General features: G+C 37.2%; 1 long non-coding RNA gene across 2 annotated transcripts; it reads right to left on the bottom strand.

Moving 5' to 3' along the window:
• Positions 1 to 12,678: 12,678 nt before the first annotated feature.
• Positions 12,679 to 17,364, bottom strand: LOC114013594 (uncharacterized). 2 transcript variants are annotated; one of them, XR_003556658.2, is made up of 4 exons: positions 17,176 to 17,364; positions 16,486 to 16,548; positions 14,478 to 14,662; positions 12,679 to 13,340 (listed from the first exon to the last, which is right to left on the bottom strand). It is a non-coding gene; the product is annotated as an uncharacterized LOC114013594 (long non-coding RNA). The 2 variants fall into 2 exon arrangements; XR_003556657.2 differs by lacking the exon at positions 12,679 to 13,340 and having other exon boundaries at positions 13,353 to 14,662.
• Positions 17,365 to 19,544: the final 2,180 nt, after the last annotated feature.

The following is a 19,544-nucleotide window of genomic DNA, read 5'->3' as shown; positions in this document are numbered from 1 at the left end:
CATAGTAAAATGCCCTGCTACCTCAAATACCACCAGATACCACCATTTGAAAGGGATCTGGCTTACCTTTATCCCTTTGAGTTCCATACTCATAGTTTATGCACAAGTTACATCAGCAGTAGAGACAAGACCCTCTGCAATCTGCTTGTCTCCTGCAGATGAATGGAAAACAAAAGAATAAATCCAAAGATTTAGGGATTCATCATCTCCCATGGTCCAGTTGAAAGCAGTAAAGAAGTACAGTATCATCAGGCTCTTGAATCCTGCTGGATGGAGACAGAAAAGTAAGACACATGAATTTTGCCACCTGAGGAAGTTTTCAGCTTTGAGACCCTGTATTGAACTGGGTCATTCACTCATCAGGAATACTAAAAAATGCAGACAATGAGAGAACCTTTTAGGGGTAGAAGAGCAAGGTACAGCACGAATAAACACTTTGAACTGATCATAAAGGAACAGCTGAACTGTCAATCAGATTGGCCTGTGATGGAGATCAGAGACAAGTCAGGGACAGGAGGTGTACAGAGCTGCCAAAAGGTGGAAACATCTGAGAAACAAAGACAGATGTGGTATGGTCCAAGCACCATGCTTTTTTTTGATGTTCAAAATAAAGATGGCTCTTGTTCAAAATATTATTGCTAGACCCTCTGTCACTGTCACCTCTATTATCGATCTTTATAATTTTTAAATGCCTGTGTACCTGAAACCTAGCTGAGGCCTGGACTGTTCCCAGAAGGAGCAGTCAGATGGACCGACACCTCGCAGTCACTGGGAGAGTCAACAGCAGCCAGGTGGAACCTCCAGCCACAGAGACGGGCTGCCCACAGGCAAGGAGGCAGCGGCTGTTGTTCCGAGGCACTGGGACAAGGGCTGTGCTGAGATCTGGCAGCATTATTCCGGTCTCACACACAGTAACTATTCGGCACATTTTCCATTCTCTGGTAACCTCAATGTCCACACAAAACTTACAGTTAAGTCTCCTCCAAGGCTCACAGCAAGTTGGGTGCTGCTGCTATGTCAGTCACCTGGACAGCGGTCTGCTCATCATTCTCTTTTTGAGGCACTGGCTACACCCATAGGTCAGAAGATTGATTCAAAACTCTGAGACTAACATTTGGAGGAGAGGGTATATAAACACAGAGGACTACAGAAAGAACAACAAAAGATTTCAGCCTCAGATTATCAGTGAATGCTTAATTCATGTCACAACAGTTTTTCAGCAATGATTCATGGGTGTTTTAATAGAATAACTACAAATTGGTAGGCCATCTGTTAGGACAGGAGAACTCAAATGGAACTGGGAAAGAAAATGAAGGAATAGTCATAAATTTTTTGTATGTAATACTGAAGAGAGATATGATTCTTTTATATACATTATTTTAATTTCTTGCCTTTGGAAACAAAGAAATGGTCCTTTTATAGAAGGACAGTTATTTCAACCGGTACGTGACATATGTTTAAAAGATGAATTAACTGGGACTGACCCACAAAAGGACATCAGCTCCTAAATCTATCTGTAAATCTCCTTTTGCTGCCTGAATGTGCTCCAGTTGACTAGAGCAACCTGTGAGCCAACTGGCTTTAGGTTGCTCTGCTTTAGCAGGGCGCTTGGACCAGATGACATCCAGAGGTCCCTTCCAACCTTAACCATTCCATGATTCTGCGATCCAAAATTTAGATTTTAAAAACTCATATTCAACAACCATAATTGCCATAAAGCCTTAGCTTTCCCTGAGTAGGGACTGTTTTTAGATATTACCAGAACTAACTATATATGGACAGCAAGGAAAAGTTATTTACTCCTTTTTTCCACATTATCTGCTGGGCTAAGTTCAGTAGATATTCATAGCACACTTGTTGGCTGACACAACGTATGTTAGTGTTACAAGACAATATGTTGTTTTCTCCAGCTTTATCAGTAAAGAAAGGCAACTCTCCAGATTTTGGGGATGTCCCATGTAAAAAGCCATCCCATCTTTGTCTTCCATACCCAACCGTTAGCAACAGTGTTGTCAACACCAGGTTTGTTTCTGTTCTGCAGCCTGGTGAAGCAAAAGCAACACTCTGGTCCCTTCTGGCTTGGCTAATTCACTCAGTAGAAAATGATTACATGTTCAGTATTCAATATTTCAGCATGACTTCACAGGCTAGTGAATGAGGAAAGAATCTTTGATTATCTGCCTACTGAATCCTTAATACAGAATAGCAATCATTTACTGACACCTAGTCTCCTTGTTCAAAGGAGTATGCCACACACTGGAAGTTGTTTGCTTGTCCAACAAAAACACATTTCTTTCACAGGAAAAAAAGGACCATTTCAACAGGAAGTAGTGATGGAAACCTGTTTCCTTATATGCTATTTTTGTATTGCATGGAAGTTTTGAGGGAAAGCATAAGAAAAAGGATAGAAAACCAAACTCTCTTCTTTTAGCCATATTGTGTCAGGAACCAGTGTACAAGAGTAGTATCCTGTAATTAGGCATTAACTGCCTGGGTTCACTGTGCCTTATTTTGTACCTCGGTGTCTCCTTTTGCTACCTGCTGTCTGTTATGGATTCAGAAAATGAGCTCCTGCTTCTGTTATTGACCTTAATTCTATGGATCTGATTTTCTCCAGGCATTTATGGGAAGCCTAAGCACTGGAGATAGGATGGGGGATTCCACTAGGTAGCAAAATGCTTTAAAGAGTTAGTACAATGCTTCCCATTGCAGTGCTTTAATCTTTTCATAGATCTAATCCTAAATTATTGTTTTTCCCAAGAAAGAGTATAATTTACAGTAAAAGGGGAATATGTGAGATGAGGAAGATATTTTATTGCTCTTTCCTTGTTCATTTGTAAAATACAAGGGTCAAAAATATCTTGCTCTGTCTTTAAGCACTATGAAAAATAAAGGAGAATAACTCCAGAATTTTCCCTTCATCTGGTAATTTTATCTTGCTGGACTGAAGTCTTTCTTCTGTAATTGAAGACTTTTGTTCTAGTGTTCACTTGTTTTCTGTAGGAACACTTCAGATTATGCCTGTTTATACTACCTGTGGCCACGTATTTCACAGTTCTGGTTGTGGTTATTCAGGATTACCAGCAAGATCAATGCAGGGGATGTGGTGAAAAATAAAAATAGTGTTTGTTAGTAAAACCATTCCATTCTACAATGATTACCAATCTATAAAATACATTTCAGATTTGGAGCCAACTGTGGTGGGTTTACATTTTCTAAAGACACATAAATGGGACCAATAATCTCTGGCTACATCAACTAATTGGAATCAGATCCATTTCTATCAATGGTAGGACAGGGACAGAGTATGCTATGTGCTTTTCTTCTTAAAAATAATTTGGAGCATCATTTGTTATCGCCTTACTGTCTTTATATATTTATATGGGATAATAGGACCTCTTGTACATACTTGAGCAGATCTTAGCTGCTTTTTCCAAAGAACAATTTTTATTTTTTTTTTTTCCAAACAAAGATCTGAGTTTGTGGATATGCTTCTCTGTTTTTACAGGCAGGTGTGTCCAATGGATGAATCTAGCTGCAGCACTAACTTGGGCTCTGAAGCCAAGAGAAAATCCACTCCTTTCAATTATTTCAGTTTAAGGCATTCAAACACCAGTGGATGTTATTCCAAACAGATGTAAGAAATATAAAGAACATCAGTTTGGGAAACCATAAAAAAGAAAATGAGTGTATTCTGTCACCAGCCATTATTGATTAACTTTATTTTAGTGAAATAAATATTTAGTTATACTGATACTTCAGATCAAATGGACAGCCAATATTGATGTAAAATAGGACAATGGCATTTATCCAGGTTGCTTTTCCATCTTCTTTCTTTCTTCCTTCTTCCTTCTTTTATTTCTGCTACAATTGAAGAAGTTAATGATGCTATAAAACTCAGAACACAATCATTCCTTTCATGCCATAGCTTTGTTTGTTTCCTTGCTAACAGCGCACATAATTTCACATGTGGGTTTTATTTTCTATTTAAAATAATTATGTAGAAATTAATTTATATAGCCATATCAAAATGAATCTGAGGTAAATATTTTGATTTGCATATTGTATGCTCATGTTTTTTACATATCCATTTATCTTTTTATTGTCACTGCAGTAAATCTAAAACCCGTATTACAAACTTCAGTGTTAAACACCATCCTTAGAACCTGTGTGCTCTAAGATCATTAGGCTGTGGCTACGAAGAGATCAATTGCCACTTCTACTGTTAGTACACATATAGTCTGAAGAACCGCATACTTAGAAAGCATATGAAACTCTTCAGCACTCTTACCTTGAATATATGTCTCAGTCCTCCATCACAAGTAGCACACACAGAGAAAGGAAAAAGCAAGCAATGATGTGCTAGAGACTCAGGAGTCAGGCACTTGAAAAGGCACACTCTTTCCTGCACTGCAACAGACAGATTTTCCCGGCGCCATCCTCTTGCTTGGAGCTTGCTGTCGCTGCAAGGAGTTCCAGGGGCTCCAGGAAGGGCAGAGCTGCTGGCCATGCTTGCACTGGGACTGCCACCAGTGCAGCACTTCTATCTGATTTGGTTATCCTAGGCTTCTTTTATACTTAGCAAAGAGGAATTTCTGTTTCTAAGGTGCTATTCATTTCAATCTAAATTAGACATGCAAAATGTGTCCTAAATTAGGGCCCCAGAAACATTTACTTCTAGATAGTGATTGCCTTAGGTGTCAAAGTCGGTGTAGTATCTGTGGTGTCTAACTGAGGTAGACTGCACTGTATGTCTTTGATGAGCTGAACATATACTCCAGAACTGATTTAATATGGACTTTATTATATTAACTCCATTTTGAGAACAATGAATACTTATCTACATACTCAGATTAATTAAATATGCTATTCAAAATCCTGTGCTAGTGTCTAAGGGATGTTTAAGTATGCAAAACATGGAAACTACTTGATCCTCCTTCCTGTTTACCCACTACAGCTTTGTTTCCTTCTGCCTCAGCTTCAGATAATCACTGCAGAAACTCACTTGTTTCACTGCTCGGTTGCTGCCATGTGTCCTCCCTGGAAGTCTCCTGGCTGCCTGTGTGTTGCATGCAGATGCTTCACCTCTTATCTCACATTCCCTTCCCACTTCTTCCTTGACTCTTCATCTCTACTTGTGTTTTGGGTTTTTGGGGTTTTTTTTTTGAATGAATTGACAGCTGCTATTTGATCACAGGCAAATCATACACTTGTGAATTCATTTCATTCTTAATCTTTACAAGTTACACAACATAGCAAAATGTTTTTAGTGTGTGAAACTCAAGCAGTGAAAGTGAATATATGTACCCCAGAGGGAACCGCAAAAAGAGTGGAGATGACAACATGTATCTGCAATGGATTATATGAGTTTTATGTAAAGTGTGATTCAGCTGCCTTTAGCATATTGGTAAAAATTGCTGGAAGCGTGGGGAGAAATATACTGATACTTTTTCTGTAACATTTTCAGCATGATCAGCTGTTCTGAAAAACAATAAAAAGGGAAAATAATCCCCTAGTAAAATGATTTCTGATTTTACAGTGTCCTTTTTGTTGCTAAATATATGATCCTGAACATAGAACTTTCGTGTCAATGTTCACACCAAAGCAAACTTTTGTTGATGAAATATAAAGTCCTGAAAATAGGGAATTATAATGTAAATCCTGACAAGGTCCTCAGCTATTGTTGTGCAAATGACAATAGTACAGTAAGTAGCCTACTGCATATTGTTAGTTCAATAAATATGCACAAGATTAAAATGGCATTTTAATATGCTAAACCCATATAATCAATATGTTAATATATTACAGTACACTTCCCTGAAATATAGTAATGCACATACAAATCTCAAGCAATATGCTGTTAGAATGTTCCCATTAACTAGAAATAAGTAAAATGCATAGATGATATCAGTCTAAATGCATTGATCCAGCAGCTCCCTCCTTTTACATTTTGACCTTGTTTCTATTAAAACTTTACCAAGTACCTGGGTTTTACTTTTACGTGTGATACAGAAATGATCTGAGTACTAAAACAATTCACAATGTCTTCAAGAATTGTTACCTTATATCTAATTACATCTAAACATTAATATAAAATGCTTATAGTCTTGTGAGTACTGTTGATAAACTGTCAAATACAAAATAATTACTTCAGTAGCATCTTATAGTTTTGATCTAACAAAATCAAGACGATATTGTGGAGGTCTCTATGGAACACATGAGAAGTCAGGTAAAAATTAATGTTTGCTAACCTAAAATGAAGTTTTCTAATGTTGTGATATGAAGCAGGGAAAGAAATGGAAGTTGTAAAGAGTGTATCTCTAAATGTTTTAAGACTTTTCAGAATAAAGGCCAACCTATGGTTTTAAAATGACCATTCATTTGTTTAGCGTAAGAAGTCCCCATGGCCATGGATATAACACCAGCAACAGAAATTCAGGACTTCAATTTCATATCTCAAGGCAATGGCGTTTTTCTCAACTTCAGCTTTATGATCCTAAAAGATCTTCTTGCTTCTTTAGAACATGCTGATACTTGATGCTTATCTCATTGGACAGATGAAGGTTTAATAGTGGTGATGCAAATTAAGTGTATCTAAAGCTTCTGAAACCATATACTTCTGTTTTAATTAATGTAATTAAGTTAAGGTATTTGGAGACTTGTCTATAAAAACTGTTGGAGACTATTTGCTCTACTGAGATTTTCAAATACTTTGTTTAGTGTAAGTTTCTAGTGTACGGCATAATACACCATATAAATGCACGTGCAAAAGTTGTACAATATTTTTACATTTCAGTTCAGTCAGTGAAAAAGTAGACTGTGGAGTCTACTAAGGTGCACTTCACCCCAAGGACATAATTTCATATCTGCCAGCAGTCAAAAGTCCTGCAGTCTAAGCTATCTCTACAGCATTTTGCCGTCCTCCTTCTTGTCATCCTCAGGAAAGAATCCAAGCTGTGAATCATGGAAACTTGAAAGGCCTGTGTCCTCACTAAATCACGAGAGGAGACAAACTGAAAGACTAGCATTGGAAAAATGGAGTTCCACTTCTCGCATTATACCTTTTCTCAAGACAACCTAAAAATGTCTGTGTCCTTGGCAGCTAATCGGTATGTGAGTTTTAACTATTGAATTCCCATTCACTAATATCTTGCTCTTGTGCCAAACATAGATCATACAGTCTCTTTCCTGTCACTGTATTAATTTTATGGGTAGTGTGACCTTCCTAAAACAGAAAGTCAGAATAGGAAGTAAAGAAAAACTACTAATCGCAAAGATGGGCCACCAGACTGCTGCCTGGGAAATCCTGTGCAGAAATAATACTATAGTCTGAGAAACCAGGGAACCCGATGCAGCCCTCAAAATAAACAAAAAGAAAGTGGAAGGATACATTTATTCTGAAGTGGTATTTTATTAATTATACAAAATATTTAGATGATCTTTTAACAAAAGAATATTAATAATTATACTGAAAAACTGTTTTGCTGTATACTGCTGTGCTCCTATTCTCCTGTTCCATATATTGTCTGAATACGGTAGTAGATTTTTCCCCAGATACCTCCAGAGACCTGTGGCATTACAGTCTTCTCCATCCAAATAACCTTCTTGCAACTTTACACCTCAGTTAAGTCATATATTTCTATGAGAGTGTGGCAAGTAGCATAATTTAAGGCTAGTGGACACTAGGGCTAGTGTCAGCCTATGAACTTTCTTTAACCTTATAGGAAAAGAGAGTTGCTCAGTTACAGGAATAGAGGACTGTAAGTATAAACAACATGGGAAAGTCATGAAGGTGTCAAGAACCACAGAATGTGAAGGCCAGTGCCGGTGGTACCCAGCTGTCAGTCATGGAGAGACTGTATCGTCCTTCTTGTGGGTCAGGGAAGTTATGAAATTTGTAAAATGTCATATATGTGTGATTAAAGTGTTTTGGTATCCAAGCCAATTTTATTCTCTTTATGGTCATTTGGTCTTGCACAGTGAAAGCCAGCACAGCTTAACAAGTGCTTATTTGTTCAGTTATATCATCAGTCCTTTTGCTTTTTTCCCCCCAACACATTTCTATGTAGTTTTCTTCTTCATGCTGAATTTTCTTTTTAATAGTGTACTATTTAATATTTAATAGTGTAAATATTTTGGTCCTATATTAAAGAAGCAAGCAGATGTTTTTTATTACCATGAAGGAATGTGCCTGGATGAAAGGAGGGGAATATCTTCTCTGCTTCTCTTTAGGCCTTTAACTTAAAAAATGAAGAAAAAAAAAAAAAAAAAGCCTTCACTTACCTATTTAGTGAACAGGTAAGTAATTTCAACATGTCTGGAAAGCATAGATAATAATACTTGAAGGCATGTTTTACTCACCTACCTGCAATGTTGGAAATAGAGGGAAATAGTGTAAATGTACCAGATCTCAAAAAATTAAAAGTTGCAGAATTAAAAGATGTATCTTTGATAGAGTAATGAAACCATTTGTGGGTTTTGGGTCATTTGAAGAACTTAAGAGTGAAATTTTAGCCTGTTTTCCTACCTGAATATGTGTTTTTATTGTCCTGCGTAGCGTGGCTGTATTATCTGGGCAACAGAGAAGTGACCGCAGAGCTTTTCTCCTTCAGGCACTGAGGAGTGGTTACAAGGGAAAGGTCAGTAGTTGATGAAGTTTTGTTTGACAGCATGTACAAACTCATTGACGAAATTTCCTGGCACAGTTCTCATTTCAATTTTTGATGGCTGCATGCCCATATTAACTGCCTATCTGCACAGCCAAAAGCCTCATTGGCTGATTTTGCAGATATAAAGTGTTTAGAAATCTTTGTCCATCACACAAGACACACTGGTGCTTCAGGAGGGACTCCTACTCTGCGTTTGTCTTTCTGTATGTAATCAGTGAAACTAAAAAGAGTTACATTTGTATACCAGTCAATTTTATACTTCCCATAAGCATTAAATTCATTTGAAAGTGTGCTGTTCTTTTATGGAACCACAAAGTATGATCTTTATCATAGTATTTAAAATCTTCATTCAAACATACTAATTCTAAGCCTTCTGCAAACACTATATTTTGTATTGAAAATTGTTTAGAATGTGTTGTCTCTCTGCAGCTTCTGGTATGCATAAAATGCATTTTAAAGGAAGTAATTCCTAGGAACATAAGCCCATAGAAAAAATAACTGATTTTTAACATGATCTGAAGAAAAATGTATGGTTATTATATTCAATTTTGATGCATGTACAATTCCTTGCTCTGTGAATCCTGCCATATTTTCTGTTTTAGTAATAACAATACTGTATACATGGACATTCCACATTTTAAAAATCATAGTTCCTACTTGGCTAATGTAGTTGTCAGCCCATGGTACAAACATTTTTAGAAAAGCTAATATTTTAAAATAAAAGTTCTACACACAAGCCTATGATCAGCCAGTCAATAAATATGCATCTTTCATTTCCTTGCTATTGCAGTAAGAAAGAGAAATAAAGGACAAAGCTAACCGCAATCAATAGATAATTTCACTAAGAAGAATAGACAGCAGTCTGGTATATGTACGTCTACGTGGTGTGCTCACTTTGGATGAATCACCACATTGGAAGTTATCATATAACAATTGGCTAAACAGAATAGAAAAGCGAAGCATGGGAGAGTTTAATTTATTTTGGAAATCAGAGTACATGATGAAAAGTATAAATAACACAACTTACTCAGACAAGCTTAAAAATACAGCAAAATAATACAGGGTCTCAAGAAAAAGTTTCAAAAATGTCTGTGGTACAAAGACAGCTGCAAGATATGAATAAAAGAAGCTGAGGACTGCCGTTTCTTGCTTCAGTAGGTCATGATGTAACAGATTTCTATAATTAACCATTTGCACATTCAATTGAACGACAAGGCTAACAAGAGCATGAAGACAATTTTCTAAATATAAACATTATTTTAAAACAGTTCTTGGGTTTTGTTATTTAGATCTTCATAGGCAACACCTTTACGTATAATACTATAATTTCAAACTCCTCACAGTGTCCTGCAGATCTTATGAGAGCAATAAATGCAGATGTCTTAATTTTATTAAAACACAAATACCTTATTTTACTAATGTGCATAACTGAGTTATATATATTTATAGCATAAAGATAACTGTGCTAAAGAGGCATACAGCTAAAGATCAGAAATTCATCAGCATTCCAAACCTAGTGATTGATTCTCTCCCAAAATCAGTTTTATAATGAATATAAACTGAGAAAAACACAAAGTGGCCCAGCAGGAGGTTGCAAATGCAGTTGAAATTAAAAATAAATACTGAGGTTTAAAAAAGTCTCACTCTGAAATAGACGCATTGGAAATACAGACAACAATTGCAGTATTCAATCAAAAATCTCTGCTCAGAGCTTTTTTGGATCCTAAATTGTAAAGTATTGTTTGAAGGCTAAAAAACACATTTGAAAGTTGTACTTAGCTAAAATTAAGCTGGTTTCCTTGTTATGTGTCTGAGTCACAACATTACCCACCTGATGTCAGTAATTAAAAAAATAAGTGAAATTGATTTTCATGCCCAGAAGGCTGACATTCAGAAACAGAACCCAAGCTCTGGACAAGTTCTAAAAGGAAAGAGTTAATGAAAATTTTCTCAGGAAAGCAAGATAAGAAAAAGAGTCAGTTTTGGTGTTCTCGCCACCCCATCACCTGAACACACATTGCGTACCGAGCCTGGAGCCAAGGGCATGTAGAGCAGCTTGATGCGCCCAAGATCAGGTCACAGGGCTGAGCACACAACCTTCAGATGTCCTGCAGACACAGGCCACATAGCATCAGCAAATTAAACATGCCTGAGGACTCTGAAGGTACTGAGATCATTCACAGAACGGCTGTCATCTACACTAAGAGACTGCCAACACTGGGCAGCTGAAGGCAAACTGCCCATTGGGTGTTCTCCTGAGCCGCTGGGACTGACAGGCCATGCCAGGGAGCTGCTGGGGGGAATCAGCAGCTGAAACAGGCCAAGGTGTTTTCCAGGGAGTGTGCTGAGAGCTGCCTAGCAAGGATGATCTTGTTCCCTTGCCCCGAAGCATTCCGAAGCGTACCAGAGCTGACAAGCATCGATGCACCATGTTATACAGACACAGGAGCTCGCAGTCTATAACTGTAAGAACCGAGCTGGGAGCCAGCCATGAACTTCTAAAAGTGCTTCTTAGTTCTAATTGACAGCAGGCTGTCATCACACAAAATATTTAATGATAGCAAGGCTTAAGAGTTTTAGCTGTGAGGGTGATTGAGAACTGGAACTGGTTGCCCAGAGAGACTGGATTCTCCACCCTTGGAGATATCAAAAGTGCATCTGGACATGGTCCTGGAAAACTGGCTTGAGGTGGTCCTGCTTAAGCAGGGGGATGGACCATACGACCTCCAGATGCCTCTTCCAGCCTCAGCCATCCTGTGATTCTGTAAAATGATCCCACTTCCATGTCACAGCAGTCTACTCCTCCTGTTGTGTCAGCTCAACTGCTTGTGAGGTTTTTCTCTGAACTCATCATAAAATAGACCCAGATTACAAACAAAATAACGGTTTTTATTTAACTGGTGTTGCAGAGTTGCTTGTAATCCAGATCAATAAAGCAGTGTGAACTGGATCATGGAAATGATTGGGGTGACAAACAACCCTGCAATACAAATGAGCAACAAGTCACAGGGTAGGACTGCAGTGGAACGACAAGGGGCAGAGAGGCAGAAATGACAAAAACTTCTATATTTACCAAAGCTTATGCATCATGAAACTTTGGCCTGTCTAAGCTTTTGAGTCCACCTCATGCTAGAGAAAGATATTAACTGAAAATACTGTCTTCTTTGTACCCTTACCTGGTCTAATTTCTTTGAAACAGGCTAGGGGTGCTTGTACAACCACGTGCAGGTGCTGGAAGGCACCAAGCAGCTGTATTTATTATCTGAGCAATTTTTTCCTGCCTCATTGGAAACACAGTACCTCACTGTAACAATGCAGATATCTGAAACATACGCTGGCACATTAAAAGTGAATGCAAATTAATTTCATGAAGACCCCTGTGTGCGCAGGGGAATAGACGCAGCTGGCCAGCAGGAAAATGCTGAACAATACTCATCTTTCATGTTTGGAACCAGAGGCCAGAATTTGCCGCCCTCCACAGATGCTGGGCAGATTCAGTGTTTTGTAAGTCCAGAGTAGACACTCAAAACACACAGAAAAAGAGAACAACGTTCTAGGTCTTCCATAGTCAAAGGAAATTTAATCTTTATTTATTTATTTATTTGTTTTTTAAATTAATATTTTTCATCTCCCAGGAGTGTCTGACTATACGCAGGTTATCCTGTCTATGGCAGCCAGTATAACCTCGGCACTAGGACCTCTGGTCACAAGAGTTACGAGGTACTATGCCAAGGCGCAGTGAGACATGGTCTTACGGTGTATTTGGATGGTAAGGGGAAGATCGAGTTATCATTCCTCTCAGGATAGAACTTAGATTCCTACTTGATTTTTTCAGCTTGTTGCTTGGGCATATGAAAATAAGGTTTTTTTCCCTGTAACAGAAAGGTTGTTGGTTGTTTTTATTACGCATATAGTCCTGTGCATTTTATGCTGTCACATTTGAAAACACTTTTATTATGGCCACCTTTCCCCCCCACCCCCCCACCCCCACCCCCCCGCACATGGCATTCCATCTGTTGGCAATGTTTTCTCAATATCATTATTAGTTAATTTTGTACTTCTACTTATTTTTCCAAGGTCACAAAGGGAAATATCAACTGACATTGTTCTCATGACCAACACCAGAAACTTCCACTACCAACCTCAGTACACGATCACTTTCCCATTCCTCCGTTACTGTTTACATTCGGCTGCTAAACTAATAATTTTCAAGTGATATTTCCGATGACTTGTGTGTGAGCATACAAATTTCAGTGTAATTGCTATGTAATAGACTTGCTATACACTAAGTATAGTATGTAAACTTACAATCAACTTCCTTTATTTCCTTTATTTTGAAAATTATCTAGTTTAACATTAAAAATTATGAACTTAATCCGGCACTGTTTCCTTTTAGAAAACCCAGTTTGAATTTATACTTTGGAGTTTTGCATATAGGCCAAATCAATAGTTAATTTTACTATCTGTGCAAAGGAAAGATGGCATTACAGTTGTCTAGACAGCAACTCAGTTCTAGCTAGAGAACTGGAACAGAAAATACAAGCATAGAAAACAAACGGGGGAAAGAAACTAAGGCCTTTATGTTTTCAGCAATTCTAGACCTGATAAATAACCTTTCTTACAGAGTAGACAATTGTAATCTTCTAAGCATCCTGTGCTTCACATGACAATCTAAGGGAAGAAATGAAGAAAAACTAACATGAAAAAATGTTTTTTTCCTAAAAATATATGTAAAAGAAAATACAACCACATAAGCTTATGAATTCCTAAATTTATTCATATTTTAATGCTAGCTCAAAATAATACTTTGAAATAGAATTGGGTGAAAAAATGTATGGAGAAAAGAATAGCTTTGCAATTCCATTCATGTAAGAAAACACTCATGAATTATATTTATGATTTTTTCAAGTGGAAATGGTTGCCTGCATGAATTGAAATAGTGCTATTGAAGTCAACAGATAATCTTTCTACATAGTGAACCAATAAATAGGCAAATGACGGTCAAAGAAAGACTATAAGATAATTTTTTTTTTATTGGCACAAATCTCTGTTAGCATTTCTCCATTGTTCTAATTTCTAATTTTTTAATACCCATTTCCTTGTTTGTATGATTTCTTTGCCTTTTTCATCTTTACCAAATAATATTTGCTCATGATTCAGTTTCATGAATTAACCTTGAATTGACAGTCATTTTCAGTGGACTGAAAATGTATTTGCAGATTCACTGAATTCCATTAGATTCACTCAACAGTTTAAGTGTTTTTGACAAACTAAATAAGGCACCCTAAGTGTGTGGATTTTTATCCTTTATGTTGTAACTGCTTTTCCATGTCATTTCACAAAATATCTCTGAAGTTAACATATATATTTAACAATTTTAAAAGTTATGAAATAATAAAATCCTTATGTGTATAAAGGCAGCTTCGGACATGTGCCAATGAGCATGTTCTTAGAGCTTCAAACTAAACCCTCAATCATATATATATCAACTGACAAATTAAGTGGTATTAGGGACGCTTAGAATCACAAGTTGAGGAACCGCGACATGAATAGGACATGCTCTGGGACCTGCCTCTCCATCTTCAGGTGAGATTCAAGAGGGAATACCTAATTAAGACGCAGACTATGACACCTTGAAATTCTTCCCTGTCTCTCTGTAAGGTACATTCAAGAGCATATTTGTTTATTTATATGTATATACATACACTTTGGGGGGCTTGAGTCATAAGAGTGTGTGCAAAAGTTGATTGTTGTGGTGGGCTGGTGCACCCACAGAAGTCACTCAGAAAAAGACTGTGTAGTACCAACCTCTCAGTGTGCAGGTCTGAAACAGATTGTCCTCCCTCCACACTCTTGTGTCAGTGCTCCTGACAGTCACACAACCCTGATTTCATACTCCTACTTCTCATTCAACCCTCATGAATGCCAAAGAAGTTGCTCAACAGCTGTTACTTCTTCCCTTCTCCCTTCTTCATCATGCTCACATGCAGACTCTGAAAAAATGAAGTATTTGCGCAAAATGTAAGGGAATACTTATATTTATGATTTTCATCCATCTATGTGCAGCAGGCTTCATAACTGAACCCAAAGAAGAAAAAAAAAAAAAAAAAAAAAAAAAAAAGAGTACTTCTAGGAATGTAAGCTGCATTTAAATGCAAGTTTATTTGGATTCTGAACAACAAACTTTCTTTCCCCAGAGATTCAAACTGAAAGATCTTTTAACACTGCAGAAGATGCAGGAAGCCATCCCAAACTGTGAAGGCTAACTTCCCATTTCTTCCCAGTGGTAACTCATATTTTGAGCCTCAACATACATGTAAAAAGCATGCTTAGACATACAGGCTATCACAGATGTCTAGATCCTCTATAAAGTGTTTCTGGGAAAGCTTTATCCTGGAAAAACTAATCTAACTTTGAAGTTAGTCCCACTTGGAAAAGGATCTTGACTAGATGACTTTCAGAGGTCCCATCTTCAGTTATTATATGACACTATGAATCATATACTGCCTTTGAGTTCACTAGGTATTGGGTTGGACTGATGTGCAACCAAAGATGACATTTAGTTGAATTTCTGAGTGTTAGGTCCACTCAGAAATATCATTCCGGGAAAAGTAATTTCTGAAAAAAATCATTATGGGTTTGGTTCTAATTTTTAATTCAAGCGCAGGAAAAAAACCTAGAAGAATAATTGGTTGTGAAAAACAGATTTTTTTAAAAAACATTTTTTTTTCACAAAAAATGCTTTGATATATACCACTTACCAGAATCTTTAAAATATACATACATTCTAATATTTCCTTTTCCGTTTTTCATTATAAAGCCAGACAATAACATCAAAGATGTTTTTCTTTAAAATAAATTTTAGTTTAAAAGTCAGGTTTACTTAAATTTATTTTGCAATTACCTAATTACTTTTCAATATATATCACTATCTTTTATTTTGGTATGGGTAAAATAGTTAACTAGATAGTGTAATTGTTTTCAGAAGTTACAATATTGGATATTAATCAGTTCTGTCATTTCACAGGAGAGCAATTTTCCTCCAGGTACAACATTATATACCAGCATAAGATGGTTATATTCTGAAGTTGATGAAAAGGCAAAGAATATTAATGATCCAGATATAAATAAGATAATATTACTACATACCATCAGGGCTATCTAGGCTGCTGTTCTCATATGTGCTGGTGTCAGAACAAGTTAGCTTCCCTCCCGGATTTAATATATTTTGTTCAGAGAAAAAAAAAATGTATAAAAAAATATCACAATTTCCTGTCTTATTTTATATTATAGTACATTGCATTATATTATATTATATGTTATTAGACTAATTACAAAAAAGTAATACCTTACACCAACTTTCTAGGGGACAGGTCCTCATTATGGGGTCAGGGAAACCAATTCAAGTAGAACAACTGACAGTGGCAAGCTGCTGGCTGAGATCTTCTAATTTTGTTAAGAAAAAACCTGTTTCTGAACTATTTTTAAGGTGCAACCGTTGGATCCTTCCTAGTTATTTTGTCTAAGTTTACAGTGACAGGAAAGCATGCCTCAAAAGCTGAAGCAGACTATTATTCCTTGTGACTTCCTTCACGAAACAGTTTCAGACAGCATCACTTGTTATAATAAAACGCTAGGAAGGAATAAAGGTAAAGAGTGAAGCTTTCATGACAGCAGTTGGTAGGTTTGTTGAATGTGGCAGATATGTGGACTTCAAAAGAGAACTAATAAGAAAGAATAGTTGCACATATAAAAGGAGCCCGCTTCTGGGAAGAGACACTGTCACTCAGATTCAAGCACAGGCAATGTTACTTACCGTTCCCGAAGCAGAAGTCCTCTATCAGGTGGCCTCGATACATGGAAGATGAGCCAAACAGAACTGAAATAGCAACAGGAGCATTCTCATAATATAAAAATAGTGCACAAGTAGGGACGGGGAGAACAAAATCTTTTCACAAGAGAGAAAAGTGGAGCTGTAGAAGGAGGACAACAACAAGCAACAGCTGGAAACTAGGAACAGCAGAGAGGACTGATGGAAGCATCATAAAATAGATACTGTACTTTCCTAACAACATAGAGGCTGCCCAGAGAATGTGGAGATAACATTTCTGTCATCAGTATAAATCACATGATGATTTCACATTCCAAGGGACAAAATATGCAAGAAAAAACTGTTCAGTGTTGAACGGAACAGACTATGTTTTACATTTAAAAGTAGCATGGGCAACTGCTGCAGTATTACCAGGAAAAAAGAAACAAACAGAAACAGGGAAAGGGAAGGGAAGGGAAGGGAAGGGAAGGGAAGGGAAGGGAAGGGAAGAGAAAAGGGAAAAACAAAAGCAAAACTGACACCAATTCAGGACAATATTTACTCAAAGCAAGACAGCTGTAAAGATCAGGTAAAATACTGTATGGGCTCAGGGAAACGATGTTGGACATTTGTGCTTAATTCCAAATGTAAGCAGATATTTTTTCCAAATAATTTCATTAAGAAACAAGGATATACCTTTGAGACACATTGAAGAAGCCTGGTTCACCTCTGTGATAAAAGATGACTTGGCAGAGGCTGTTTAAACAATTCACATGAGGAGAAGGGCTGCTTAGGCTAAGTACAAAACAGGCAATCAGCAACTCCAGGTGCACTCTGGTATCTGCATCTGGGAAATTAAAAAAATCAAGAGGCTGATAATATGGTATTGAATTAGATATCACTTCCTGGAGCAGGAGCAGATTTAGCAAGAGTGCTAGAAAAGTCTTCACCCTCTCCTGTCCAAGTCACATCTCATGGAATGAGGGCTGACATGCAGCTGCACAGATCCTCCATCCACATGCAGGTTGCATTGTGCCATCAAAACACAATAATGCTTTATGGCAATGGCAAAATGCCTCCTTTCTTATATTTACAAAACAATACTTACACACGGGCAAAAACATATGCTCTCTACAGCTAATTAAACAGGAACTCTTGTGTTAGAAATCAAAGTATTCTCAATACAAGAAGTCCCAGCAGACCTTGGAAAATTCCCTTTTCTAATAGTCTTAACAAAGTTTGGAAGACACTGTTCCAATGAAGAAATCTTGTCAGAGGTTAAATAGGACTCATCATTACATTATTGATATTTTTTTTCTAACACAGTGTGAGATGCAGAGTCTGTAATGGATTATTGGATGCAACTTCTTAATTTTGCCAACAAACTACACTTACCATATGAGTAGGCAAGGAGCAGGTTACCTAGGAAGTGTGTATATAATCAAAGATATAGCAAGAGTCAACCAAAGCTACAAAAATATCCGTCTCATGTAAGTGTTAATGCAATTGTGCTATCCAAACCCCCATTAAAATAGCCATTTATTTGGGAAGTGTTACATAATGCATACATAATAAAAACATGAATTAATCTCCTAATGATTGTAACATAGGGGTGCTCAGGAATTCACAAGAAAATAAATGGGAGAATGGGTATCCCTGCTTGTTTTGACAGTGTTAAATGCACTCTCCATCTATATTAGCAACAGAAATATCTCTGAATGCTCTTAGAGAAATGTTCACTCACAGCAGCTAACAGTAAGCTAATAACCTCTTCCCCATTCATTCATGGCGTTTCACAAGTGATCACTATACTGTTATTGCATTAATAAGGACTGAAGAGAGCAGCCACTCAGGATTCACATCCTAGCAACGACAAAATGCTAAAACCACATCTAAGCCAGCCATTTCTCGGAGTTCCTTTGCGGCACTGCATTCTCCTCCATTTATCCAATAACTGAGTAATCCAATAGCTCCTTTTCACCTCAGAAGCATTCAATTCCCTCGTTGGTCAGAAAAATCTGAAAGGATATCTCTATCCACTCAATATAAACCAGTATGGATATATGTTTTCCTTGCCCTGTGGAAAATGTATCTCCTTGAATTAATTCCTAAAACATAGTCAGATAAGAGACTGACTCTAAGTTTTAGAGCTTAGACAGGTGAAAGTATTCCTGTCTCAGATAAAAGTTCTGTTGTACAAGTGAAATAGATTTAAGAAATCTGAGAGGCAGATCCAAAGAGACTCTTATGGTTAAATCACTGTCTTGGAAAAGATACATTCAAATATTCTTAAAGTGAGGGGAAGGGTGAAAAAGAACTGGACTCATATCATCTGCATGCACAGTGAATGCTCTACCCAGCCTTTTTTGGCTACGCTGTATGCAGAACATACTCTGCTCAGTGTGCAGTAAATAATTGCTGGGTCAGATTGTGCAGAAAAGCTAAACGAGGTTCCTAGATTATGACTCCTGGTGAGTACCAGTATAACAGAAACATCGATCTACTCCCCACTCTCAAGAACTGATTGGGTTTGGAAATTTTAATGCAGAAATAGAAGACTTTCAGCACCTCGGGAAACATTATGACAACTATAACTTATAGGGTGGCTATGTGCTCAGGATCTGAATTTGAGACTAGTCTGGCAGAGAAATTAGAAAAGCCCCAATTATTTGTAGCTGTAGCTCTTGACATACAACTGGATTTTTCTACATACACGCATAAACAAATAAATGACCACAAGCCCTCAGGTGTCACCATTTCACTCATAGCTAGTAGGTGACCTTCTGCTAGAGATGTAAATGCCCAAATGCAACTGCTGCATTTTTTTTTTTTTTTTCAAAAAATGAACACACCCCAGTCAAAGACGCTGTATGAAGAGCTTCAATAAAATAGTTGCTAATAGAAGTTGAAACAACAGTGGGAGTTAAGCTCCATACTGACTTAATGAAAGCAACAATTTCAGTATTAGTGAGCTAATAATGAAACTACCAGCAACTGAGATGTATTCAGCTAAGGGAAAACCACCACAACAACAAAATAAACCAAGCAAACATACAAGATCAAAA

The sequence above is a fragment of the Falco peregrinus genome, chromosome 6 (genome assembly GCF_023634155.1).
Source record: "Falco peregrinus isolate bFalPer1 chromosome 6, bFalPer1.pri, whole genome shotgun sequence".
Lineage (NCBI taxonomy): Eukaryota > Metazoa > Chordata > Aves > Falconiformes > Falconidae > Falco > Falco peregrinus.
Note: the sequence above shows the minus strand (reverse complement) of the source record. Positions and strands in the feature narration are given on the sequence as shown.